At 49.6% G+C, this 27,465-nt stretch overlaps 1 protein-coding gene across 3 annotated transcripts in view; it reads left to right on the top strand.

Annotated features, from left to right (window-relative positions):
• The window catches only part of TSPAN18 (tetraspanin 18), a 199,448-nt gene that overhangs the window by 58,820 nt on the left and 113,163 nt on the right, over positions 1–27,465 (top strand). The window contains exon 1 of one of the 3 annotated variants that reach the window (XM_043910041.1): positions 6,028–6,300. The exons of the other annotated variants lie outside the window; for them this stretch is intronic. The gene's annotated coding sequence lies outside the window, so the exon portion shown is untranslated. Of the gene's footprint in view, positions 1–6,027; positions 6,301–27,465 lie in introns of those variants that run through there. 3 annotated transcript variants of the gene reach the window in all.

The following is a 27,465-nucleotide window of genomic DNA, read 5'->3' on the forward strand; positions in this document are numbered from 1 at the left end:
TAAATGTCCATTAACAGATAATGGAGAGGGAAGATGTCATATATATACATACAATGGAATACTACTTAGTCATAAAAAAGGAAGAATGCCATTTGCAACATGGATGAACGTAGAGATGATCATACTAAGTATTAATAAGTCAGACAGAGAAAGACAAATATCATATGATATCACTTGTATGTAGATCTAAAATATGACACAAACGAACTTATCTACAAAACAGAACAGACTCACAAACATAGAAAACAAGGTCACCAGAGGGGAAAGGGTAGGAGGGTTAAGTTAGGAGCTTGGATTAACAGATACAAACTACCATATAGAAAATAGGTAAACAACAAGGTCCTACTGCACAGTACAGGGAACTATATTTAATATCCTGTAATAAACCATAATGGAAAAGAATACAAAAAATATACATATGTATAACTGAATCACTTTGCTATACATCAGAAACTAACATAATATTGTAAATCAATTATACTTCAATAAAAAAGTCAAAACCTTCCTTAAAATAGGGATGAAACGAGGCAAAATAAACTCCCTGCACCCTGCAGCTTCGTAGGGTTGGAATGAGAAGCGGGGATGTGGGTCCTGGTGGATCTTTGGGTCTGTCTGCGGAATGCCTACATTTCAGCCATAGTTGGTCAGTTTCTATTTTTCTGTCCTTTTAAGAGAAAGACATTGAGAAAGGACTAGCTATCACACACATTAAGGAAATGTGCTGCTCTAGAGGTTTCTGCAAAGGGCAGGAGGAGCAGCCAGAAACTGGTGGCTTAGCCATCAGGGGGCTGCCCTGGAGGGTCCCCGGCGTCTCTAGGGAGCAGACAGCGAAGCCGGCTGGAGGCTTGGGAAACCTCGCTGACGGTGGAAGGTTGGGCCTTGCTGGAGGGCAGCCCACAGTCACCAGATCCCCAGAGAGACCCACCCGCCCCTCCGCAACCCTGGGCCTTCTTGATGCAGGTCCAGAAGTTAGGGCTGCCTAGGGCCCGGGGCAATGAAGAGGTGACTAGTGGCTGTGTTTTGTTTTCTTTTTTTTCAATATTATTACACTTTTAAGTGGTTATTGGAAAATATGATGGCTAACTTCTTTTTTAAAAATAATTTATTTACTTATGGTGGTGCTGTGTCTTCGCTGCTGAGAAGGCTTTTCCCTAGTAATGGCGAGTGGGGACTACTCCCTAGGTGCGATGCGCGGGCTTCTCATCGTAGGGGCTCCGCCTGTCGCAGGGCACAGGCTCTAGGGCGCACAGGCTTCAGGAGCTATGGCACGTGGGCTCAGGAGTCATGGCTCCTGGGCTTCCTGCGTGTGGGGTCTTCCCGGATGAGGGATCAAACCCATGTCTCCTGCATTGGCAAGTGGATTCTTTACCACGAAGCCCCCAGGGAAGCCCCTGGCTAACTTCTTGAGAAGTCACACACACACACACACACACACACACACACACACACACACACACACACACAGAATGACTGTGAGCTCCTTGATGGATGGGACGCTGGCATATCAGCCTTTGTTGCTCCAGAGGTCCTAATAGCCGCAGTAGGGGTAGCAGATCTCTGTTGGATGAGGAAGGAATGGGATGTTGCAGCAGCTTGCCTGTACTTGCCTCTGTCTCTTCGCTGTCCCTGGCATGCTTAGTAACAATGTCAGGCTTACGGAGCCTCTGGAAAATGGAAGAATAAAAGAGATAGATAAGCGTCCAAACCTGCAACTAGGAGACAAGTCCTGGAGAGCTAATGCACAGTGTAGTGAGAATGGGCAACACTATTGTATTAGTCACTGAAGTTGCTAGGAGACTAGATCTTAATCATTCCCAGCTCAAAAAAGAAGTGATGGGACTTCCCTGGTGGTTCAGTGGTTAAGATCTTGCCTTCCAATGCAGGGGATGTGGGTTCCATCTCTGGTCAGGGAGCTATGATCCCACATGCCTTGCAGCCAAAATCCAAAGCATAAAACAGAAGCAATATTGTACCAAATTCAATAAAGACTTAAAAAATGGCCCACAGTAAAAAAAAAGAAATAACCATGTAATATAATAAAGGTGCTATCACTATAATGGCAATATACATACATCAGATCAACTTGTTGGACACCTTGAATTTATACAATGTTATATGTCAAATACTTTGGCCACCTGATATGAAGAGCTGACTCATTAGAAAAGAGAAAGATAGAAGGCAGAAGAAGGGGACGAAGGAGGACAAGATGGTTAGATGGCATCACCAACTCAATGGACATGAGTTTGAGCAAGCTTCGGGGGATGGTGAAAGATAGGGAAGCCGGGCGTGCTGCAGTCCTTGGGGTCGCAAAGAATCACACATGACTGAGCAGCTGACAACAACAACAAATATGTCAATACATTTCAATAAATAAATAAGTAAACTTATTTTTAAAATAAATGAAATAACAAGCAGTTGAAGGAATTATATATACTTTCATCCAGCAACTTTTCCCTCCCCACCCCAGCCACAAAGAATTAGAAACTTTATTGGGGTACCATTTATATTCAGATCGAAAGCATTCCATACATTCCGACCTTATTTACACCCCTGTAATCCGAATTCCCAGCAAGACAGGAAACTTTTCCATCAGCCCGGGGAGTTTCCTCACGCCTTTTCCAGTTAACCACGCCTCTGCTTTGTATCACTGTAGGTTAGCTTTGTTCTAGAACTTCCTATAAATGGAATCACACAGTCTGCGCTCTTATGTCTGGCTTCCTGCCCTCAGCTTGTGGTTGTTGTTCAGTTGCCAAGTTGTGTCTGACTCTTTGCGACCCCAACAGCATGCCAGGCTTCCCTGTCCTTCACCATCTCCTGGGGTTTGCTCAAGTTCATTGAGCTTGTTGAGTCAGTGATGCTACCTAACCATCTTGATGTTTCTGAAATTCATGCCTGTTGTTGGGAGCTATGTGGGGAGCTCATTACTTTGAACTGCTGCACAATATTCTATCTTATGTATATACAACATCTTGTTTATACATTCATCCTTTTTGATGGGCCTTTGCGTGTTCCCAGTTTTGGACTATTATGTAATCAAGCTCCTATGAACATTTGAGTACAAGTCTTTGCGTGGACCCCTGCCTTCTTTTCTCATGTGTAAATACCTATGAGTAGAATGGTTGCATTAGAGGGCAAGTGTATATTTAACTTAAAAGAAAGTGCCAAGCTGTTCTCTAAAATTCTTGTACCATTTCACACCTCCACCAGCTGTGTCTGAAGGTTCCAATTCCTCCATAGCCTGATCAATACTTGGTATTGTCAACAGAGCTTTTCGATTTTAGACATTCTATAGTTATGTGACATTATTTCATTATTTTCATGTGTACTTCCCTGTTGGGCCAGTGGAGTTGAGCATCTTTCATCTGAATGTCTGCTTTTGTGGACTATCATTCAAGTCTTTTGCCCATTTTTTTATTGGATTGTCTTTTTATTATTGATTTAAAGGGATTATTTAACTTTTGGAAGACAACCTGACAGAATAGCTTCACAATCTTATAGTGGGCAGAGACTTATTAGACAGGACAATAAAAATAGGAACCGTAAAAGGAAAAACGGATGAATTGGACTTCACCAAAATTTAAAACTTCTGCTCATTCACTTTTAAGAAAAGTGAATCAGAAATCCACAGACCGGAAGAAGAAAATCACAGCACATGTGCCCAGGATGTACCACAACCATTTTATGAGGACTTGCTTCTACCTGGCACTTGCCCCACCCTATGAGGTCCTACAGATCCCACTCCCCTAGCAGCCAGGGTGCTCTCTATTGAAACGCAAGTCTAACCCTGCTGAACTTGCAGCGCTCACAGGGTAAGCCCCAGCATCCTGGAGGTGACCTCAAGACTCCGCCCCCTGCCACTCAAGATCTTGTGTTCCAGCACTGGTCTCGCAGTCTCGCGAGGCCCTAAGCTCTCCCGAGAAAGCTCCCTTCACAAAGGCTGTTCCTGAAGAACACACTTTTCCTGGCGGTTCACGCAGCGGTCTCGTCTGCCCCTTCAGAATTCACCTGAGGTGAACCTTCTTGAGGGGAACTTCCCTGGACCCTAGAGGTGGAGGCTGACTCATCACCTGCAGGTGGGGGCTTGGATGGAAGGGGAGGGTCAGGACTCAGCCTGCATTGCAGGGAGAGACTGAGGCGTGATGTAGAACTCCCCCCTCATCCTTTGACTCAGGGACATAATGCCAGCTATTTAATGACAGGTGGGTGCTGGTACTGATCGGCCAAGGTAGACCCCGGTCAGAGCGCTGAGTCGCAGAGGTCCTTGCGGAGAGCAGACACCCGTCCTTCAGCTGCTGGGGAGGGGCTGGGGGGCTGGGGGGAGACTTTGGAGCCCAGAGCAACAGTTAACTGTTAATACCAACTGGTGCCAGCATATGGCAGGACTCTTGTCCGATCCGGAGTGTGCAGGCGATCTCTTGGCCTGTCTGGTTGGCCTTCTGGTCCTGGCTCACCGTCTTGCCTTTACCCTGTTTTATCTAAAGCCTTTTTATTCATCTCAACCCATTATCGTTCCAACACGCCTTCAGATGATGAGACTGTGTTGAGGCATCAGTGCCCCCATCAGATGTGTGGAACCCTTTGCCATAGCTCTCTGGGGACAGGCCCCTGTCCTGTCCTCAGCACTCGGAGCTGAGCCTGGGACACAGGAATTGCTCAATGAATCTGTCACCAACCAGTGAAGGTTAACTCACAACCACCCCCCGTGATAGACAACTAAGTTATTCTTGTTTTGTCTCGAAGTCAGGTCTAACTCTATGTGGTCCCATGGACTGTAGCTCGCCAGGCTCCTCTGTCCGTGAGACTTCCCAAGCAAGAATACTGGAGTGGGTTGCCATTTCCTTCTCCGGGGGATCTTCTGACCCAGGAACTGGACCTGAGTCTTCTGCATTACAGGCAGACTCTTTACCACTGAGCTATCTGGGAAGCCCAGACAACTGAGTACATTCTTCCATTTTCTCATTTGGGAAACGGAGGCTGCGGGAAACTCGGTGGCTTGTTCAGGGTCTCACAGCTGATGAGAGGCAGAGTCAGGAGGGAAAAGCAGATCTGGTTTCTGGCATTTTCTGCCCTATGATGGCTACATTATTTCCTCCTAAGTTTAAACCCAATAGTGGAAGAAAGTGGTGAATGCTATAAAAATGTGCAGTGTTATATAAATGAAAGGTATCATTAAAAATGTCTATGTTGATTTTAATTATCCCCAACTGCAATAATGAGACAAAGCATCTTTTGAAACATGGGCAAGATTAGGGCTAAAATTTAGATGTTTTTTAGGGTCTTTGGTATATCTTACGTGTGAATGCTTCTGTTGAACATTGGGATGCAAAGGATATTTATCAAATAAGTGTAGGGGACCAATGATAACAACACATTGAACACGTGAGTACCCATCGCCCCAACCCAGAAACAGCAGAGGTTTCACTGGACCTGAGCCAGTCTCTTCCCAGCCCGGATTTTGCATTTATCCCCCTCTAGCCTTTTTTTTTTTTTTTTATGACTTTTCCACATCCATGACTTTAATATTTTCTCTTCATTGATACATTCATCCAGCAAATGCTGGTAGAGCTCTACTCCCTGGGGGAGCCTTACAGAGTCTCCCAGTCCCACCCCTGCAGTTTTTAAAAACGAAGAAAGATAGGTGATTTTTTTTTTCCTCTGACCCCGCCCCCCAAAAAAAAATTCCTCCTGGCGGTATGTGTGTCCCACCCCCCACCACTCCGTGAAGCCAGCTTTTCCTCTCAAATGCCTCCTTTGCGTTTTGGCGCAGACTGTAGTCCTCTGTGAGTGTTTTTCCACAAAGTATTTGTGGCTTTGGCAAGGTGGTTTATACCGTTCATAGTGCTCCCTTTGTCCGGAGGTTCCCCAGCTCTGCTCCACCCTGTATGCATCGGGTCATTGACTGGACCTGGCAAAGCAGAACTTTGCTCCCGGGCCCTTTAATTCTATTTCCGTTTTATTGATTTAAATTTAATAGCCATGTGTGGCCAGTGGCGGCCACAGTGGCCCATGCAGTTTGGAGGAGCAGTTTCCTGCAAAGGGAGGTGTTCGACAAGAGCTGGTGGCGTCTCATCCCTGGCTTTATTTCTCCTGTACCTGGAGAAGCCGGCCAGGATCAAGGAAGTCACGTGTCAGAGTTGATTTCTGCATGAATTCCCTCCCCTCTGCTCTAAGCAGAGAAGAGAGCAAGAGGAAGGAAGAATCCAGGCGTCCGGCCGCCTTTGTCTTTCTGCAGACGAGGCTGTGCAGAGCGCCTGGGCATCCAGAGAGTGATGAGGACAGCAAAAGGAGAGAGATGTGCGGGTATTCGGTGTGTGACAACCTTGCCCCACCACCCTCGTGTCAGGGGCTGGGTTTCATTCATGTGGGGAGAGGGATTGCTGTATAAATTCATCAATGAGTTCTTTTCACAGCTTATGAATGTTTACACGAGGCAGGGCTGGGTTCTGCAGAAAAGCTGAGGTTCTCACTAACAGAAATAAGTCACGGGAGGGGAAATAAAAAAATCACCCAATGGCAGAGTTTACAGGATTCTTCCCCTCTTTAGCCATCGCCGCCAGAATTAAATTGTCCAATTTGGAGCCTTGGAAAGGAAAATAGCTCTGTTGGCTTTTATATCTACTAAGAAAAAAGTTTTCCAAGATTTGTCTGTTCCTTTCTGAACTTGCTGTGTGGCCTAAGACGAGTTACTTACCCTCTCTGGACCTCAGTCTCTCCATCTGACAAGGGTGGGCAATGGTACCTCACAGGGGGCTTTTAGGAATTTGCAGAGACAAAAAGCAGGGCTGTCACACAGCAGAGGGAGGTGTGCTCACAAGGAGACTTCAAGATTCGTGATGCTGGTTCAAGAGCAAGCCAGGGGTGGAGTGTGTGCCAGAAACCCAGAATTATGCTATTTGTGGGATGAAAAGAAAAAGTACCCCAGATCGGTGGGAGATGAATCTTTATTGTCATAGTCTGTCAGCAGGACACTGCAAGCATTGGAAAAGGAAAAACAATAATAGTCCGTCTTTAAATGTGGCTCTGGCTCCCTCCGCCCAATCTTTGTCTGTGGGACTGTGCATGGACCAGAAAGACCCCTTCAGGAGCCCTCACCCCACGCCACAGCCCCTGGTGAGTGCTTTGGGGGCCTGGGGTGATGCTGGCTGGTATTCCAGGGAGCAGAGTCTCTTGGGATTTTACGAGCTGTCAGTAGGACACCAATCATGAGAATGTCCTCATCCTGCCCCTGAGTCCAGGACCTCGGGCATCATGGACTCACAGCCCTTGGTCCGTCACTTGGGCAGTAACTTCACTGCTGGGCTATCGGAGGCCAGGAAGGTGCCTGGCTGCGTGCGTGTGTGTGTGTGTGCACGCACACCTGTGTGAATGCTTGCTCTGAGCTCTCAGAGAACAGAAAAGGAGATGGGATAGCAGACATCTACGGATACCCGGAACCTGGTCAAGCAGAGTGAGGTAACCTAAACAGGGACACCACGAGGTTTAGAGTCCTGCGCTTCCCCTCTGAGCCTCGACATCCTCATCTGTGAAGTGGGACTGAGGAAAGCTAACTCACAGGGCGAGAGGACAGGTCAATGCGGGCCAGGTACACAACGGGAGCCAGGACAGGGTGGCCCGGTGACGGAGTCATCCTAGAAGTGGCTTCCTCTCGTGGATCCCCTTAGGAAAGGTTATTTTGTGTTAGAGGTGGGAATTCTCTAGTGCATCTAGGGCAAGGTCTCTCCTGAGTTCCTTCTTCAGGCCCTCAGAAAATGAAGGCTACTCTGGTCCCCATGTCGAGGCAAGCAGCAGCCCCAAGCTGGGTAACGAGGTCTTCTGAGCAACTCTGTGCCCCGTGAACTTTTGGAAACTGGGTCTGGGATAGGCTATCCTGCCCCGTCTCCTCTCTCACTACTGAAACATACAACAGGGACGGAAGGCGAGGTCAGTGGAGATGCCCTTGGCAATGCTCTGCCATTGGCCGACTCGAGCCTGGGTGAGCAAAGGGACCAGTGTCATTGGGCCCCTGCTTCTCCTGCTTTGGTGGGGGAAGATGGAGGGATCCCTGAAACACGTTCATAATGATACACATTCAGACATTTGAGCTAATGGGCTCACATGTTCAATTAGTAACAACATATCGGGTCCGCCGAAGAGGTTTCAGAGTTTGCATCTGGACCCCTAACATGGGGAGGCTGGAAGCCTTGGCTGTGATTGAAGAGCTGGTGGGGGCATCTTTCTGTTCTGACGAATACCTGCCCTTGCCTCCACTGGCCCCACCTCCTCATGGCCACCGAGAGATGCTCAGAGGCGGGCCAGCCACCCCTTCTGTGGACCATCTCCTCCTCCAGGTCCCCGCTGTGTCCCCTCAATGGAAGAGCTATCACCAGCGCCTGGGCATCTGCTCTGGAAAGAGTAGCCAGGCTCTGGGGACGGTGTGCAGGATGTGGTGGTATTGGAGAGGGTTCATGGTCACAGCGGTGCCCCAGGGCTTTAGAATCAGGGTGTCCTTGGTCTGTGTGGCCTTGGGCAAGTCATCTCACCCAGTGAGCTTCAGTGTGTAACGGCGCTTACATCGAAGGACTGTTTCTCAGCAGTCGACTAGGGGCTAAGACTGTATTCATTCATTCAAAAATATGTGTTGAACATTTATAGTGTGCTGCAGCCACCGTTCTGGGTATTGGATTATAGCAGTGAACAAAGGTCCTTCTTTTCTGGACGTTACACTCTAGTGGGAGAGACAGACAACGAAATATATGGTCAATGTGAATCAATTTATATGTTTTATACATAGCATATATTCAATTGTATGCCTGTCATTAAATATATACTTATTGTAGGCTTGTATATTATATATAAACAAATATGTACTTCAGGTAGTGAGAAAATCAGTGAGTGATGATGGGGGATGCTGTTTGCAATAGAGGGGATAGAGGGGTCGCGGAGAGCCCTCTGACAGGGATGTTTAAGCAGAGACCAGAGGAAGTGAGGGAACACTCCCAGGGCTTCTGTGGTACAGAGGGCTGCAGACAGGGGAACCGCGGGCACCAAGGGCTTGGCTTTCCAGAACTGGGGTGATGCGTGGGGGAGCGAGTGCGAGGAGGCCGGGGAGGCAGCCGGGCGTCATACAGGGTCTTGCACGTGTTGTGAGGACTGCGCGGCTTGTCTGACCGACTACTTGGCACAGACTAGGTGCTACCTAAGTGTGCCTGCATTCGCTCATTCGGTGTTTGTTAGCACTTCCTCAGTGATGGACCCTGAGCAGGGCATGAGGATGCAGAGAGAACATCTCAGTGCCTGCCCTGGGGACTCACAGCCGACTCTGGAACACCAAGGACATCCCCTTCAAGTTGGGGCTTTGGTGGAAGTGATGTAGCCACAAGGAGGTCCCTGTGCCCCTCTGAGCCCCTTCAGCAGTGGCTGAGGCCCAGGAAGGCCTCCCAGGCAAGGGGATGCCTCAGCCAGCCTTGTAGGGTGCGTGGACCTCAGCCCTGGGGAAGCAGCCTGGGAAGGAGATGCCAAGCCGAGGGTACAGACAACGGCACGTGCCAAGGCCCTGAGGTTCAGAAGAGCGCGGCTGTGGGGAAGGGCCCTCTTTTAGTGTGCCTGGAAGTCCAGAGTGCGCGAGGGATGGGAAGGGCTGACAGCCAAGGTCTGGGTATGGGAACAGCTCCAACGTGACCCATTGTGTGCCCGAGGTCAGGCTGCACCCGGAGCAGAGCCTGAGAGGCGGGGCCTGTGCGAGCGATTTGTTAAGGCTCTGCCCCCGTGGGAGCTGATGAGGGAGGGGAGGGGAGGGTATCAAGCTAGGGGCATCCCAGGCGACGTCCGGCAGAAGGTGGCTTCCATTTGAGCCCCGAGGGGAGCTCAGAACTTGTCCTAGGCCAAGGCCAGGGAACAAGGCTTTCCTGTCGGCTATTGGCTCAGCACACCCCACCCCACCCCCCGCCTGCCCCCAGCATAGAGGAGGGTGGCTCAGAGCACTTCTGACTGTCTGCTGGTGAGCAGAGCATCTCTGGGATGTGAAGGAGAGTCACAGGTATAGGCATTAGAAACAAATGCGCGGGAGGTGAACCACCATCCCAGTTTGCCAGAGACCAGGGGGTTTCCTGGGACGCGGGAATTTGAGTGCTAAAACCAGGATGTTCGGTCACCCAGAGCATTGCCACAGTGACCTCTACAATGACCTCACCTCCTCAAGCCTCAGTTTCCTCTTCTGTAAAATGGGGTTCATAATTCTGCCACCTTCATGGGGCAGATGGTGAACTTCATCACAAAACCCCAAGCAGAGCCCATTGCCCAGACTAGAAGCCACTTGAAGAATGTTCTCTGAACCCAACTCGCCGGGCACTAGGTGACCCCAAGCCTTAGATGGATGGGAGCCGACATTTGCAAAGCCAGGGGTCCTCCTCCTTCTTCACCTCCCACCACAGTCACCCCCTACCCACTCCCCAGCCACTTGACAAGTGCTCGTGGACTGAGGCCCCAAAGAGGAGGAGGCTGTGTCTTTAAGTGTTCAGAACAGGACTGAAATGTTATGACAGTGCATCTCACAAGGGATGCAGTTTCCACGGCAACCCCACACTAAGATAAGCAAGCCGCCTGCATTTTTTTCTGAAAGGTTCAGGAACAGGGGGGAATTAGGCGATCTGTCAGCGGGTGGGACTTGAAAGCCAGAGCCAAGTCCATTAATCCTTGAGCTCTGATTGCGTTATCCAGCAGTGAACGTGAGCAATTATAGGAGGGAGAAGCCGGGCCCCCTTCCCCTGGCGCCCCCGTCTCATGGGCCAGAGCAGCAAGAGGAGGAAAGAGGGAGCCACAGTCAAGTTCTGTTTGAGAAACTGTAACCCACTATGAGCTCCACACCTCAACAATGTTTCCTAGTTCCAGAGAGTTAAAACCCAATGTGGGGGGTGTGTGTGTGTGTGTATCTTTGGGGGCGGGGAGGCGGTGGTGGTTAGTATTGAGGACTCAGTCTCTGTGCTCACACAGACCTGGGTTTAAGTTCTGGCTTTGCCAGTGGCTGGGGTATTGGACAAGCTGCTTAACCGTTGGAGCCTCAGTTTCTCCATCTGTAAAATGAGATAGTACCGAAAATAACCTGTGTATCATTGTAAAGTAAATCATGTTGTCCGAGAAGGCAATGGCACCCCACTCCAGTACTCTTGCCTGGAAAATCCCATGGACGGAGGAGACTGGTAGGCTGCAGTCCATGGGGTCGCTACGAGTCAGACACGACTGAGCGACTTCACTTTCACTTTTCACCTTCATGCATTGGAGAAGGAAATGGCAACCCACTCCAGTGTCCTTGCCTGGAGAATCCCAGGGACGGCGGAGCCTGGTGGGCTGCCGTCTATGGGGTCGCACAGAGTCGGGCATGGCTGAAGCGACTTAGCAGCAGCAGCAGTAAATCATGTTGTAAGTGAAACCGTGTCATGGGATAGGCATGAGGGTTTAATGAGAGAATGGATGTATTGATATGGAACAGTGCTCAGCCCAGTAGCTGGCACACAGTAGAAGCTTAATACATGCTAGTTGGTGGTGTTCAGTCATCCGGTCGTGTCCGGCTCTTCATGACCCCATGGACAGCAGCATGCCAGGCCTCCCTGTCCCTCGTCATCTCCCAGAGTTTGCCCAAGTACATATCCATGGCATTGGTGATGCCATCCAGCCATCTCATCATAACTCAGATGCTAGCTGTGATCATTTATATTTATTAGCTGAATCAATGGAAGTAAATGGTGCCACTTTGGTTGATGCATGAAAGATGTGTCATAACTGGCTTGGGGAAGAAATTATTATCCAGGCCTTCCCCCTAAGAAGTGCTGCCCCATCTGCCATTGGAAGCCCCCCAGGGTCCTCCCATCATGCTTAAAGTAAGATCTAAGCCCATCCTATGGGCGGGTTCCTGCCAACCTATCTTACCTCTGCTCTTTGCTGTCTCTACTCCAGCCGTATTGGTTTCCCTGGGTTCCTTCAGCATACCAAGTCAGTTCTTGTCTTCATACCACCTGCTTCTCTGCTGGGACCCCTCTTTCCTCACTGCGGGAGATGTTTGGCATCATCCAGCAGACACCACTGCCCAATCCCCTAGAACTGATATTGGCATCAGATATGTTTAAGACGCTTGCCCTTTAGTCTTCCTATCTGAAGGGAATCCACAGTCCCACCTCAGCTCTCCCAGTAAACATGAGCCAGATCATTTCTTTAAACCTCAGCTTCCTCATCTGTAAAATGGGCATAATGATACCCTTACCTCTGCTCATTCATTCATTCTACCAAGCAGTAGGGCAGAAGCCCCGGAGACTAGGTAGGAGGCATTAGTTCAAGCAGACAAGGGTGGTAGCCAGGATCAGATGCGCACCAAACCTCCAGTGAGTTCACACCCAGGAACTGCCACCTTCTGAGTACTGCCACTTCTGGTGGGCCAGGCCCCTGCTCTAAGAGCAGGGAGAAAGGTGGACTCTCTCACCAGACCCCTGGAGGGATCAGTCTCAGGATCTGATTAGTGCCCAGGTGGCTGGAGCCTAAGGCTGTGTAGCTGCAGGATGCACCTGCTTCCTTAGAGGAGGCACGTGGGACCGCCCCGGGCCCAGAGCCCACAGCAGACTTGCTCCAAGGGTGTTCTGGGACTCTGGGTTGAATGAGGACTGGCCAGAGCCCTTGCCCTTGGGCCTGCTGAATGTGGGGTCGCGGCCCACGGACCTGACCTGTCACTGCCACTGACCACCCCGAACTGCGAGGTTCTGCCACGGCTACATATCTACCTGCCAGTCCTTTTCCGTGCCCCAGCCCATTGCCCTTGGGCCCCTTCCACTTTGCAGTCACCTCGCACTGCCTCAGGGTCCAGGACACCCTTTGCCTGTGATCATCAGCTTTTGCAGAACAGCCAGCTGAGAACTCACGGGATGGCAAGGAGGAGGCTCCTGGTTCTTTGCTCATTTATTTTGACAACTTTAATTTCATTTTAATTATTTATGCTCATGTTTCAGAGTTCACCGGCAAATGGCTAGAGGTGTGCGTTTCTCGCGGTGGAGAAAGCATGAATGGGAGACTTGGTTTTTAGGTTTTCTGCTGATTCACGGGGAAAAAAGATGTCAGCGTCCTCTCTTGTTCCGCACTTTCACCCCATGGGTTCCGCCGCCATCCCTGGAGAAGTACTCTGGGTTCGTGCCAGGAGGTATAAAGCAAAAGCCCAGGGTTCAGTGTCCCATGGGGAGCTGAGCCCCCTGTTTTAGGCTGGGCTGCTCCTTCTTGGATTGTATTGCTGGCCCTCTTGCAGAGGGGTGGCTCGTTCGCTGTGCCTACCATGGAACCTGGAATATTAGAATAAGCAGAATGTTTGTGATGACGGGTCTTGCCCTCGTGTTTGTACACAGGGAAAATAATGACCAGAGAGGGACAGGTGTATCCTCAGTCACACAGCTACAGACAGGCCCCAGACCTGCTCACCCCGGGTGAGCTTGAGCCCGCCCTCCCTCCTCTGTCTGCCCGTGCTCCTGCCCCAGCTGCAAATGAAAGCAAGAGCACTCAGTTCACTGACATGTGTATCCCTAGGTCCCAGGGCCCGAGTCTGCAGGCATAGTCCCTCTTGAGATACAGGCTTGATGTGGTTGTCACTGGGGTTTCATCAGGGCCACCACGTGGGTTTCTTCTGTTATCGGCTTTGAGGGTGCCAGGGATACACCCCTGCCCCCAGGTAGTACCCTCATCTCGTTTCAGGTGTCACCAGACCTGACATTCTGCCATGGGAGGATCTGTCTTTAGGGATAAGCTTTGCCCTTGGTATTCCTTCTGACGAGGATGCCCTTGGGAGATGCTCTTCATTTAGGCCACAAGGAAGGCTCTAATAATGACCATGTCTTTTGAGCACGTTGCGTGATTGGCTCATCTGATTTCTCATGACTCCCCAGGAAAGCAGACAAAGCCAGGCTCACTCTGCCCATTTTACAGATGAGAACCCAGAGGCTCCAAGAAGCTGACTCCTCGTGAGGCTCGAGGCCAGTGAGTTCACAAACCAGACTCTGGATATTTGAGCCCTGCTGTACCCTGATGGGGGGTAGGTGTTAGGGAATAGGGGAGGAGGGGCTGGGGGTGGTTGAGGGGTAAGAAGGGAGAGGAGGAAAGGCTTTGGCCACCTCTCTGTCCCTCCGCATTTTGGCAGTTAGAAGTTCCATTCATTCATTCATTCCTCCGATGGCACACTGTTTTAGACGGAGAGATCTGTTACTGGTCCCCTGCTTTACAGACTGGCTATGTGACCTCAGCTATAGTTAGAGAGATGAAATCTACTTCTCAGTGTTGATGTGAAGGGTTTTAAACTTACCTCCAGTGTGTAATAGTGCCTAGCTCAGTGCTGGCCACCATACCTGGCCTCAGCTACGACTCTCCAAGAGGGGCAGGCTCCTGGCTGTTTGCTCAGGGCTTAGAGCCTGAGTCCCTGTCATCAGGCCTGTGGGTGATGACGTGCAGGAGTATTTTCTCAGTTGGACCAGGACCAGGATCACCCTTGGCAATGCCGCAAGCCAGCGACTGTCCTCACCCTTGTCTGCTGAGCAGTGTCCCTCACTCATCCTATCAGCAGATATTGCTGGGACACCTGCAATGGCGAGGTGTTATGCTAGATACCAAGACTAGAACAATGCATAAGGCAATCTCCTCCCCTCATGGAGTTTCCTACCTTCTAGTTCAAGGAGAGAGAAAAGAAATATGGAAACAAATTAAATACAAAACTTTCAAATGGATGTAGTGCTGGGAAGGAGACAGGGAAATGTGATAGCACCTATGACCATTGCGATGAGGGGCTACTTGGGATGGAGTGGTCAGGGAGAGTCTCTTCGCGAAGGTAGATGGTTAGGCAGACTCCTGACATCTGCATGAAGTTCCAGAGGATGCCCATTGCAGCAAGAGGGACCGGCAAATGCAAAGGCCCTGGAGTGAGATCTGAAAGGAAACCAACCAGGCTGCAGGACAGTGAGTGGTAGGGTGAATTGCATGCAAGTTGGTGGGTAAGGTAGGATCATGGGGAGCTTTAGAAGACAAAGGTTTTGCTTTAGTGTGAAAGAAAGCCATTTGGCAGTTTGCAGCAGCGGGGTGGGGGGCATGGTCTGATTGCATTTAGCTCATCTGCCTGCAGTACAGGGGACCCAGGTTCAATTCCTGGGTCGGGAAGATCCCCTGGAGAAGGAAATGGCAACCCACTTCAGTATTTTTGCCTGGAGAATCCCACGGACAGAGGAGCCTGGCGGGCTACAGTCCATGGGGTCACAAGAATCAGACACGACTTAGCAACTAAACCACCACTGTGGGGATAAGGCTGGTGGGGCTAGAGGGAATGTGGAAGATCATTGAGGAGGCAACGATACCATCCACGCGAGAGATGACGGGGACTGGGATGAGTGCAATAGTAGTTAGAAACAGTGAGCCATGATTAAAGTTGGGACATATCTTGGGGTAGATCCTGTAGGACTTGCTGATGGAGGGGGTGTGAGGGATAAGGGGCAGGAGGGTTAGAAAGTGGCTGGGAGTTTGGACCTGAGCCTCCAGGAGAAGAGTCCTGCCATTATCAAAAATAGGGGAGCAGATCGACATAGCTGCAGGTCTCCCTAATAAGACAAAAAGATTCTTGTGCAGGGCCTCGTGGGATGAGGTTCCTGGTTCGTGGAGCGCAGATGTGAATGAGAGAGGAGAAAGAGCTCATGAAGGCAGGAACGTGTGAATAAATGAAGCAGGAATGGCTACAGCAGCATCTGACTTTCCCCCCAAGTTGGTGACACAGAACCCTCACCCTTGGCTCTAAAGGATTGTGAATCAGTGTGTGTAATTCCGCCTCCCTTTCTGGAGATTCGAGATGCAGTTTGGGCCCAACAAAGACTTTGATGAGTCCCTCACAAAAGATTCTATTTAACTTGGGTTAAGCCAGCATTTCCCAGACTTCACCGATCACAGGGCCTTTTATTGCTGGTGTACTTAACATCTGAACACACTTCAAGAAAGGCTCTGCTGGCCGGGCTGCCTCCTATCTGCTCAATCGCTGGCTGTCGCTGAAGAGGGTCCAGGGACAAGGTGCACTCCCACACTTGGCTCTGGGGAAATCGCTCCCTGAGCTTGAGGATTATTCTGAAGATGGTGCCATCATTAGCATCATAATAATGGCCACTCCTTACTCAGTCACACCCTGAACCAGACGCTGTTGTGAGTAGTTCCCAGGAATCTTTCATTGGAAGCTCCGAACAGCCCTGGGACCTGGATACTATCACTGCCATCCTCATTTTCAGTTCAGTTCAGTTCAGTTGCTCAGTTGTGTCCGACTCTTTGCAACCCCATGGGCTGCATGCAGCACACCAGGCCTCCCTGTCCATCACCAACTCCCAGAGTTTACTCAAACTCATGTCCTATGAGTCGGTGATGCCATCCAGCCATCTCATCCTCTGTCGTCCCCTTCTCTTCCCACTTTCTATCTTTCCCAGCTTCAGGGTTTTTCAAATGCAAGACTTGGGAGGATTCAGGTCCCAAGGTTGGAAAGCAGCCGAATCAGCAGGTAGTCACTGGAAGGTCTCAGAGTGTGCCCCTCCCGCAGCCTGACCACTACCCTATCCTGCTAGGGGCTGGTACCCTCCCCCATCCGTCCCAGGCCCTGGCCAAACCACAGTGGTGGTAGGGGAGTTGGGGGGTGGGGTTGGGGGTCGGAGGAGAGCCCGCAGTTTGGTGTCTGCATTGTTAGCTGGCTGGGAAGCCCACCCCCTGCCCTGCCCCCAGCATCTCAGAAGCCCATGGAATAGGAGAGTTTTAAACAGGAAGCTGGTATAATTTTGGTCAGGAGCTCAGGCAAGAGGGAGAATTCTGCCGGGCAAGAGGGAGAATTCTGCACAGCCACATCCAAAAGAAATAGAGAGGGAGGGTTTAGGGTTTCAAGTTTGTGCGTTTAAGGGATATTAAGACAAATAAAGGACTTTTATTCAGCCCCGTCCGGGCTTGGCCATCTCCTGCTTTTCTAGGCTCTCCCATCCCTCGCTGAATTGAAGGAGACTGGGGTCGACAAGGGGACCCTAGTGCAGGGACGCCCCCCCTCCCACCCTGGCCCCTGTGACTTGGCATATGGCGCCTCCTCCCCGCCCCCTCTCCCAGGCTCTGTCCCAACCAGTGTAGCCCTCCTATCCTTCCCCTCCCTCGTTTTTTTGTTCTTCTGAGAGCTCCCCAGAGACTGGGCCGCTGTGGGGCCTGCCGGTGCAGGGAGGACACAATGGAATCCTTGTGAGGCTGTAGACCCCTCATGCCCCCTCCCCATGGGGCCTGTGGAACATTCCTCAGCCTTGCCCAAGACCTCCCTGAACCTGTCCCCTTGGAAAACCAGACTAAACCAGTCGGGGCGGGGCGGGGTGGGGGGCGGCAGATGGGTTTTCTTTGCCCCAGGAGCCTGTCCCCCTACCCCACCCCACTGCCCTTGCACGGTCCACACCCATGGTCCACGTAACACAACCGCAACACAGCGCCAGGCTCGGATTTAGCCGTTTTATTAGACGAGCCAGTTCATTCTTCCCTTAGGTTTTCCCAACCCCTGTTCAATTGTATTCCAATTCCAGAAACATCTATTAGCCTCTCACCGCGTGGAGCAAGCCGTGACTCGCAAGTGGGGCGGAGGCAGTGGGGGAGGCAGGGCAGGTGACCGCTGCAGGCACGGATTGGGAGGAGCGTCACTGAGTCTTTATAGTGCCAGCTATGACCCAGGCGGTCACATTACCCCGTGAGGGAGCTGCTCGGCCTGCCTGCAGCAGAGGCGACAGGCCGCGGGGGTGATGCTCTTTGCTCAGGTTTACGGTCAGCACGCAGCAGAGTCAGGGTTCAAACCCCGGCAGGATGCCTTCAGAGCTGCTCTTCGACATCCCCTGCACTTATCAGAAGGTCTGGTGAGCATTTGTGAGCCATGCATTGTCTCTGCCTCCAAAACAGCCTTTCTCAAGCGCGCATGCTTCAAGATTCTCTTTCCAGTTACTGTCTTCAGGCTGACCACCTGGGAATTACAATCCCCATTTTGATGATGGAGAAACTGAGGTCCCAAGGGGTGACTGGAATTGCCAGAAGCGCCAGAGCCCATGGATCCAGCATTGGAACCAACCTCTCTTGCTCAACTGATGTTCACCTGAGCCCTTGGGTGAGGGTCACCTGTGAATGACAGCCAGGTTAATGCAGGAGACCAGCCCCTCTGATCCGTGAGAGAGCCTGCCACCTGGTCCAGGGCCCTTCCGGACTGACTGATGGGCTTCTATCTGCCTAGTGTTGGAACTGATCTCCCCCGGGGCTCTTCCTGGGCTGTCCAGCAGGACTCTGGGTGACTTCTGCCTGTGGAAGTTTCTAGTTTCCCCACTTGGACCAGAGATCCCCCACTCCACGTGTGGTCCCCTCCCCGAGAGGGCGGCTTCCCAGGACTGGAGGAGGGTGCCCGCTGTCAGATCCTAAATCAGGGCCAGCTGCAGAGCTTTCCCCACCAGAAGCGAGTGTTTTCAGGGAAGGCTGTCTCCTGGGAAAGGAGATTTCCAGAAGGCCACGATGGCTCATGACCATGCAGGGACCCTGCCTGGCTTTTGGGGGCTGCCGGGGCCTGAGGCTGTAGGTCAGATCTTACAGATCTTCTGACCCCCACCCTAGTCTGATACTTTTTCAGCTACACATGTTTATTTATTTATTTTTAAAATAGCATCAGAATAAGGATGGCGGGAATGTTGATGCTGAGTGAGTGGTCCACGAGAATTCACTGCGGTATTCTCTCTGTGTGTATGTTTGAAAATTTCCACAATCATCAGTTAAAATCTTAAACTACATATTACCTCCTCAGAAAGGCCTTCTCTGAAAGAAAATATTAGATTACCATTCTCCTCTGCAGTCCTTCTTTGCTTCCTCCACAAAACTTAGGATAACTCGCAGTTCTTTTTATTTATTTGATTACTCCGGGTCTCAGACGTGGCATGTGGATCTTTTTTTTTTTTTTTTCAGTTGTAGCATGCAGGATCTTTAGTTGAGGCCTGCGAACTCTTAGCTGCACGGTGTGGGATCTAGTTCCCTGACCAGAAACTGAAGCCGGGCGCCCTGCATTGGGAGCGCAGAGTCTTAACCACTGGACCACCAGGGAAGTCCCCTAACTCACAGCTCTTTTTATTATTTGTCTACATCTGTCTCTGTGTTCTCCTGCACTGGCTTGCTGGCCGGTGCATCCATGTCTGCTAGCACGGAGCGGGGCTAAACTAAACTCCCGTGTAGGTCTTGGGAGTTTCCTCATTAAGAAAGGAGGGAGGTCCTTCGGTGAGTGGAGAAAGAAGTAGATGGGGGGAACCCTGGGGAGACCCCTGGGGTCTCTGATGGGTTAGGAACCCTCCTGGAGAGTGGCAGCAAACACAGGGACCTTGGGGAGTGTTCAGGGACTCAGAGACACAAAGCTCAATGTGGCTGGGTGAGTAGGGGGCAAGACTAGGGGATAAAGTCGCAGGTGGGGAAGGCCATAGTCTTTGAAGAGTTTGGGTTTACTCTAAGTGCAATGAGATGCAATGAGGTGGCCCAGTGGTTAAGACTCTGTGCTACCAATGCAGGGGGCGTGGGTTCCATTCCTAGCCAGGATCCTAAGATCCCACATGCCACCATGGCATGGCCAAAAAAAGTTTTAATAAAATAAAATAAGCACAGTGAGAAACCTGCAGAGGGGTTAAAGCATGAGCGCCAGGTTCTGATTTGCATTTTAAATAAATCTCTGGCTGCTGCATGGAGAATGGATTACAGGGGCCAAAGCAGGAGCCAAGGATCTGGAGGAACAGAGACTGAAGTCAGGACTGCCCCACCCCTGCCCTCATCCCCAGGAAGGACCTGCTGGGGGGCGAGCGTTGCTCACACACATACACACACACATCTTCTTTCAGGTGGGTTCAAGAACCTGGAAGAGAGGCCACTTGGGGTCTACAGATGGGGTCTACAGGTTAGGGAGAACCCTAGCATCTAGCTGGGAGGTAGGGGCCCTCAGTTTGTCTAGACAGATCCTCAAAATGGGAGAGAAGAGGAAATGGAGAGAGGAAAATTACACAGAGGATTTTATTAAGGAAGCCCCCCCACCCACCTGGAGTATGCATGAATCTATTGATTTAATTATTGTTGTTGTTTATACATTTCATGTTATTATTTAAACGTTAATTAATAATAAATAACATTTTTAGTGTTATTTTGTAAAACATTTTAAAATGCCATTATTGTGACATTGAGCTGCTATGGTCAACTGGTACACCAACCTGTTGATGGTAGGGGGAAGTAGTGAGGACAGCTATGGAGAGAGGAACAGTGTAATTTCATTAGCCACCCATTCATTGAGACCTTGGTGTTTTCCGGACCCTACTAGGTATGAAAAAGGTATTCACTAGTCCATAAGACCAGGTTTCTGCCCCTAGGAATTCAGCCTCATAATATTGACTACATATATAAATGAACTACTTTGCTGTACACTTGAAACTAACACAACATTGTAAATCAACTATACTTCAATTTAAAAAAAATGAAATCTGTGCAATAAAATAACAGACTGTCTTTAAAAAAGAAAAGCAAAGGGGTAATTACAGACTATAACACTGAAGTAGGGTATGAATGGTGTCAGAAGCAAAATCCACAAGGAGAGTTAAGACCTTTTAAGAGGATAGAAGTGAAAGAGGTGTCAGCAAAGCCTTCATTGAGGTGGCCTTGAAGTACTGGGGTTGGGAGGATGACATTTCAGGTAATGGGGTAGCATTTGGCAACATTTGGACATGGGAAAGCATGGGGTGTATATTTTAAGCAAAGAAGGAATCATCTCTTTTGATGACAGTTCTGGCAACATGTAGAGGAGTAGCGGAATATTAAATTGTAAAGGCAGGTTGGAGTCAGGTTATAGAAGTCCTTGAATGCTGAGTTTGGACTTAATTGTTCAGCCTTTTGGAGGGTAGGGAGACTTTGAAAGTTTTGGATCAAGCCAATGGTCAAGGCGGACTTGCTCTGACAGGGCTACAGGGGATGGACTGAAGAGGTGGGAGACTGGGGCCTCTGCCTCCTGCCGAGGTCCAAGCAATAGAACATGCAGATGTCAGGTAGAGCAGGGAGGCTGGGGTAGAGATAAGGGGGCAGATGCAGGAAGCCACGGGAAGACGCTGTAGGACTTTGGAACAAACTGGGGGGGGGGAGCGACAGCAGAAATGATGAGGTGACTGGGAGATTGTTGAGGCTGCTACGAAAAGCAGCGGGAGCTCAGAGGATGGGGAAAGAGAAAGCTGGATAGGTCAGGGAGATGATAAACTCAGCTTTGAGCAGAGTTACAATTCTCAGCCCACCACTGTTCCTCTGTCAGAATTCCATGCCTGCGGTACTCTCTCAGCCCTGAGATGGACTTTCGAGCACCCTTTATTAAGGCTTGAAAAGGAGGATAGAATACTGCCGGCCCGGAGCCTAACTGTGTGGTCTTTATCAGACGACATTGCTACTCACCTTTACTCTGTGTCTTTGATTCTGTTCCTTTCAACTCTTGCAGGTGTTGAATTCATCTGGGGCCACAAGGCAGGCCACGTTTGTTCTCTTTTTGCTCGCATGGACCCAGAATACGTCGCTGTGTTTGGTAACAGAAGAGTTCAACAAGGCAGCTGGAAGGGAGGGAAGGAGGGAGAAGGCCTTATTCACCTCCGTTGAGCACTGAGCCTAGCGCTCAGGAGCTTCTTGACTGATATCACGGACCGGTGTGCAGTGGAGGAGTGATTCTTTGCAGGCTGAGGTTTCAGAGCTCCTCTCTGGTAGTTGCCATGTTTACCATCAACGGTGTATTTACCTTTAAGGCTTGGATATAAATTTTCCTTTCAAGTCCAAAGGCATTTACAAACCTCAGCCTATAAAACAAGCCGGGCTGCATTTCTAAGGAGGAGGAGTGGTGGGGGAGGGAAGAAGGAAGAGGAGAAAACAAGAAAACTTCTCCATCCCCAACCCCCTGCCGATTTCTGGGATAGAGGTTAGAGCTATAAAAACAGCCGGGGGTGTTTAAGTGGGGTGAGCCACCAGCCCAGCCCCTGGGGTGCTGGGAAGAGGAAGGGGGAAGAAATCAGTTTATGGAGAAGTAATAGACCTTCTCCTGGCTGGCTGCATTTAGCAGCAAAAACCACAGCCACCCTGGGGGAGGCATGGGGAGTGCCTGTCTGGCGTCTTGGTAGTGGGAGTGGTTGAAGCAGCCCGGCATTGTCCACACAGAAGAAACTGCTCTGGTTATTGCTTGTTATAACAGTTGGGTCTGATCGATGCCTGGGTGGGGCCCCTTGTTAGTTGCTCAGTCATGTCCGCCTCTTTGCAACCCTGTGGACTGTAGCCCACCAGATTCCTCTGTCCATGGAATTCTCCAGTCAAGAATACTGGAGTGAGTAGCCATTTCCTCCTCCCAAGAATCTGCCCCACCCAGGGATTGAACCCCAGTCTCCTGCCTTCCAGGCAGATTCTTTACCATCTGAGCCACCAGGGAAGCCCTTGGCAGAGTACAAAACCAGCTCTAAATGGGAGCCGTGGATGTGCAGATCTGTGCAGACAGCCCCGTGAGAACACGTGGGGAAAGTCGGCTAATGACAGGTGGCATTTCTGGCCAATTTTCACAGCTCTTTGTGATGCAGAAGTAAAGACTTGTGAGAATGAACGTGTGGTTACGAGGGTGGAAAGATGCGGGGGAGGGAGAATTAGGGAGTTTGGGGTTGACATGTACACACTGCTATGTTTAAAACGGATAACCAGCAAGGACCTACTGGGCAGCACAAGGAACTCTGCTTACTGTTGTGTGGCAGCCTGGATAGGAGGGCAGTTTGGGGAAAATGGATACACGCGTATGTATGGCATGGATACATGCCGAGTACCTTTGCTGATCACCTGGAAGTGTCACAACGTTATTAATCAGCTCTATGCCAATATAAAATAAAAAGTTGGAAAAAAAATAGCTGCTTCTGCAGAGGCAAATACAGTCTCAGGAATCTGGGAAGTTTGGAGGTAGGGTCTGCGTCCCTTGTGTGCTGGCTGCTGGTTTCTGGGATGCTCCTTTCTCTTTCAAGGAAAGATTAAGACCCCACCTGGGAGGCTTGAGTTTCAGTCCCAGGTCTCAGATGAAGGAATCCTGGGGCCTCAGTTTTCTCTAGGTCTCTGTTCTCACCCTCTGTCTTAGCCTTAGAGCTGCTGTAACAAGTTACTGCAAACTGAGTGCCACAAAAAAAAAAGTGTAGTCTTTCACACTTCTCGAGGATGAAAGTCTGAAATCAAGGGGCCAGCAAGGCCTGAGCTCCATCCAGGGTTCTGGGGAAGAATCCTTCCTGCCTCTTCCAGCTTCTGGTGGCTGCTGGCACTTTTGGTGTTTCCTGACTTAGTAACTGCGCCGCTCCTGCCTCTGACTCTGTCTTGCTTCTGTGTCTGTTTTTCTGTGCTTCCGCTTCTCCTACAAGGACCCAGTCGTTGGATTTAGGACCCTCCCTAAGTCAGGATGACCTCATCCTAACTAATTACATGTGCAAAGACCCTTTTTCCAAATAAGGCCACGTTCTGAGGTTCCCATGGTCTTGTGTTTGGGGGGAACACGGTTCAACCCAATATATCTTTCTCCTTTAAAGAGTTGTATTTTATGGAGTTCAACATGCGTAGTTCATAAGCAATTATTGAGTGCTTGTTGGGTTCAAAGTGCGGGGGAAGAAGCCTCCAAAGATGAGTAAGACACTGTTTTGGATTTGTCAGCTTCATTCATAACAAGTCCACGTCGGCAGAACTTGAGCTAGGCCTGTTGGGGGCTGGATGGGTTCCAAGAAGACAGGGCTTTTTCCCAAGAAATGTAGCCACTTAACTACAACACCTGTGGTGTTTGTATTAGACAACCTCAGACTTCCTTGGACGTCTAAAGAAAAATGTCAGAGCTATCATTTTTTATGTCACTTCTTCCATTATAAAACTCTGTCTCACTTATCTTGGGGCTGAAAGAACATTTTCTGATTCCACAGACTCTCGATCCAACAACTGTTGGAATATTGACTGGATAATCTAGGAAGTCTTGGCAGGTCTAAGTCAAACAGAACTTTGGGAGTCTGGTTCCTTCAATGCTTCCAGAGCAGGGAGAAAGGACATCAGGAGTCAGAGGCCCATGACATGCTCGAATATTTTAGGTGGAACTCAGGTGAATTAGAGCACTTTTCATCTTAATGGTTATATAGCTATTAAACATCTCCAACCCATGGTTTCCTAAGAGTGTTGCTTAAGGTCAGGTTTTAAAAACTAGGTTGTTTATTTAAGTCATTTGAAAGAGCAAGATTCAGTAAAGAAGAGTACAAATGGGATATGTTTATGATAAGATGAGTGAAGGGAGGTAGTGTGCAACGGGTGTGGATTATTGCAGATACTGTGATGGGGTTATGGGAGCAACTCAAGTTCAGAGAACACTAGCTGAGTGGATTAGAGAGGCTGGCATTCACACCTGGGTTTGGGTCTTGGCTGTACCACTTACTGGCCTGGGAACCTCGGGCAAGTCACTTAATGCCTTTGGGCATCAGTTTCTCCATCTGATGGCTCAGAGAGGATCGTCCCTGTGGAGCACTGGCCACGGAGGGAGAGCTGATGTGGGCTAGAGGTGGCTGTCCAATCAGAGGGGCCTCCGGTGGCATTCAGATTGGAAGACAGGTCCAAACTTTCAGATGCCCAAGAGTGAGGGCAGTGTGGGGCTGGCTGAGTTCCAGGGCTCTGAGCTGGAGGGGTCCCCTAGAATGCTTGACTCTAGGAAGCGATCCTGAGAAGGCAGCCTCCTGCAGTTTCAAGGCTAGAGTGGGATCAGGAGAATAAACTAATTCAGGAAGCTTTGGTTTGATTTTTTCTTTTCTTTTTTTAAAGCTCCTACTATGTGCCAGGTGCTTCACTTGAATTTTTATTACTCCCAAAACAACCCCATGGGGAAAAGTGGTACTATTCCCATTTTACTGATAAGGGGACTGAGGCTCAGAGAAGTGAAGTAACTTGACCAAGGTCTTACAGCTAGAAGAGGCGGAGGGAGGGTTGGAAACCTTTGCTGTCTTTCTTGCTCCGACACCCTGGTCCTACCGCCCTCAGGATGGGTGTTTCTGTATCTGGATCCAGGAAACAGCTGTGGTGACGGACAGACCTGGCATAGGAGAAGAGACAGGAAACTGACCAGAAAATCCTACACCACTTTGCACCTAAGCATCCCCTAAGTAAAGGCACCCCACAGTCTTATGCTCTTCATTTCACCTGTCTTTCTAGAAAGGAGACACAGGGGATCATCACCTCATCTGAGGCTTTCACATTTCTATGCAGCACAAGAGCCAGTAAAATCGTCCAAACGCATCCTCTAGAGACCATGGGGGCAGGGGGATGCAGTCTCCTGGGATTAAAAAGCAATTTGAACATGAAATTACTCCCTGGGGCCTGGCAGTTGCACAGGGAAGGAGATATAATTTGACATTTCTTGGAAATGGATATTCTCACTTCCCAGTAGATCTGAATTTGTGGACTGTCTCCTGGGCTACGTCTCTATCATCACAGTCATGATAGCCGCCAATTGCCCTTATTCTTACGAGGCTCACATTTGCACATGGACTTTCCCTTGAAAACAGGCCTGAGTTCGTTTGGCCTTTGGGTCTATTGCGGTTCACTGGATGTCTGTCTAAACTTTGCACCTTGATTTCTCCCCAGGCCCACACTCTGTACAGGCAGAGACCAGGGTGATGATGATAAGACTTAACGGTAATCATATAGCAATTACCACCTGTCAGGGCTTCCCTGGTGGCTCAGCTGGTAAGGAATCCGCCTGCAATGTGGGAGACCTGGGTTTGATCCCTGGGTTGGGAAGATCCACTGGAGAAGGGAAAGGCTACCCACTCCAGTATTCTGGCCGAGAGAATTCCACGGACTATACAGTTGCAAAGAGTTGGACATGACTGAGTGACTTTCACTTTCACTTTTCACCCATCAGGCCTTGTTCTAAGCATGTCTCATGTCCTCAATTATTTAACCCTCAGCACAACCCTTTGAGGCGGCTACATTTAGCCTCATTTTAGAGGTGACGCCCAGAGAGGTTAGGTGACTTGCCCAAAGTCACACAGCTCAGCTGTGATAGAAAGAAGATTAGAACTAGAGTCTGCCTTCTTAACACTTTGCCACACTGTATCTCCCATGAGTTCCTTGGATATGCATCCAGCATCTTCTGAGTAGAGGTCAATTACTGAGTTTATGATACTCAAGAGTACTCATTTATTTTCCAGTTTTTCTCCACCGCAAGTTCCTTGAAGCTGGGGCCTGGGCTTCCTCAGTTCTGCATCCCAGGACCCAGCATGGCACTTGGCACATGGAGAATGGTTGATAATGTTGTTTTTGTTAAAAAAAAAAAAAGATTCAAATTTGAAGTTAGCTTTCAGGAAAATTTACAACAGTGGGCGCCGAGAATCAGGAAAAGCCATTTGAAGAGGAAGGAGCCCACGGAGGCAGCTGGTTGGTGAGACGTGGGGCAGGATGACCCGGCACCTTGCTTGACACTGAACATTCGTGTGCAGACGAGGTGGGCTCGCGAGTCTGGAGGGCGTGGTGCTTGGTGTTGACCTTGAGATGCTCTGAGCCCAGTAATGGCCAGTTCTCCTAAACAATGGTGGCAAGTGTGAGGTGGGCGAGGCAGCGTGGTATCATGGTTAGCATAGCCTGGGCTTGAACTCTGGCTCCCCAGCTCTGATTTTCTTTAAACTTCAAGTTCCTCATCTGTAAAATGGGTTTACTTATGAAGATTAAATGAGAAAAAAAGGCAATAAATGCTCCGCACAGTAAGTGACCCATCAATCTTTAATAAACATTTGCTTAATACATCTTACGTTTTCAGAATAACTTCCCCATCTCGCACCTGCTGGACCCTCACACAGCCTAGAAAGCCCCCATTCTATAGAGGGGGAAACTGAGGCTGAGAGAGCGTGAAAGTGATTGCCTTAAGTTCCGGGGTTAGACAAGGTTGAACAAGAGTGCCACCAGGGCCCCTGACCCGTAATCCAGTACCCTGCATCCCCTGCCTCCGTTTCATCATGGAAAGCTCAGGGTTTCTTTAATTTTTTTTCTTTTAAAAAAATAATTTATTGAGATGAAATTCACATAACATGAAATTAACCATGTTACGGCCAACAGTTCAGTGGCATCCGGTTCATTGACAATCTTGTGCAATTACTTCTCATTCTAAAACATTTATATCATTCCACAGTAGTATCCCTTACCATTAAGCAGTTTCTCTCCATTCCACTCTTCCTCCAGCTCCTCATGTCTGCCTTCTCTCTCAATAGACTTACCTGTTTTGAATATTTCATATCAGTGGACTCCTACAATATGCAGCCTTTGTGGATGCAACCTTTCTTTCACTTAGCAAGTTGTTTTAAAGTTTCATCCATGTTGTAACATGTGTCAGTACCTCATTCTTTTTGTGGCTGAGTAATATTCCATGGGATGGCT

This window comes from Cervus elaphus, chromosome 1, assembly GCF_910594005.1.
Source record: "Cervus elaphus chromosome 1, mCerEla1.1, whole genome shotgun sequence".
Lineage (NCBI taxonomy): Eukaryota > Metazoa > Chordata > Mammalia > Artiodactyla > Cervidae > Cervus > Cervus elaphus.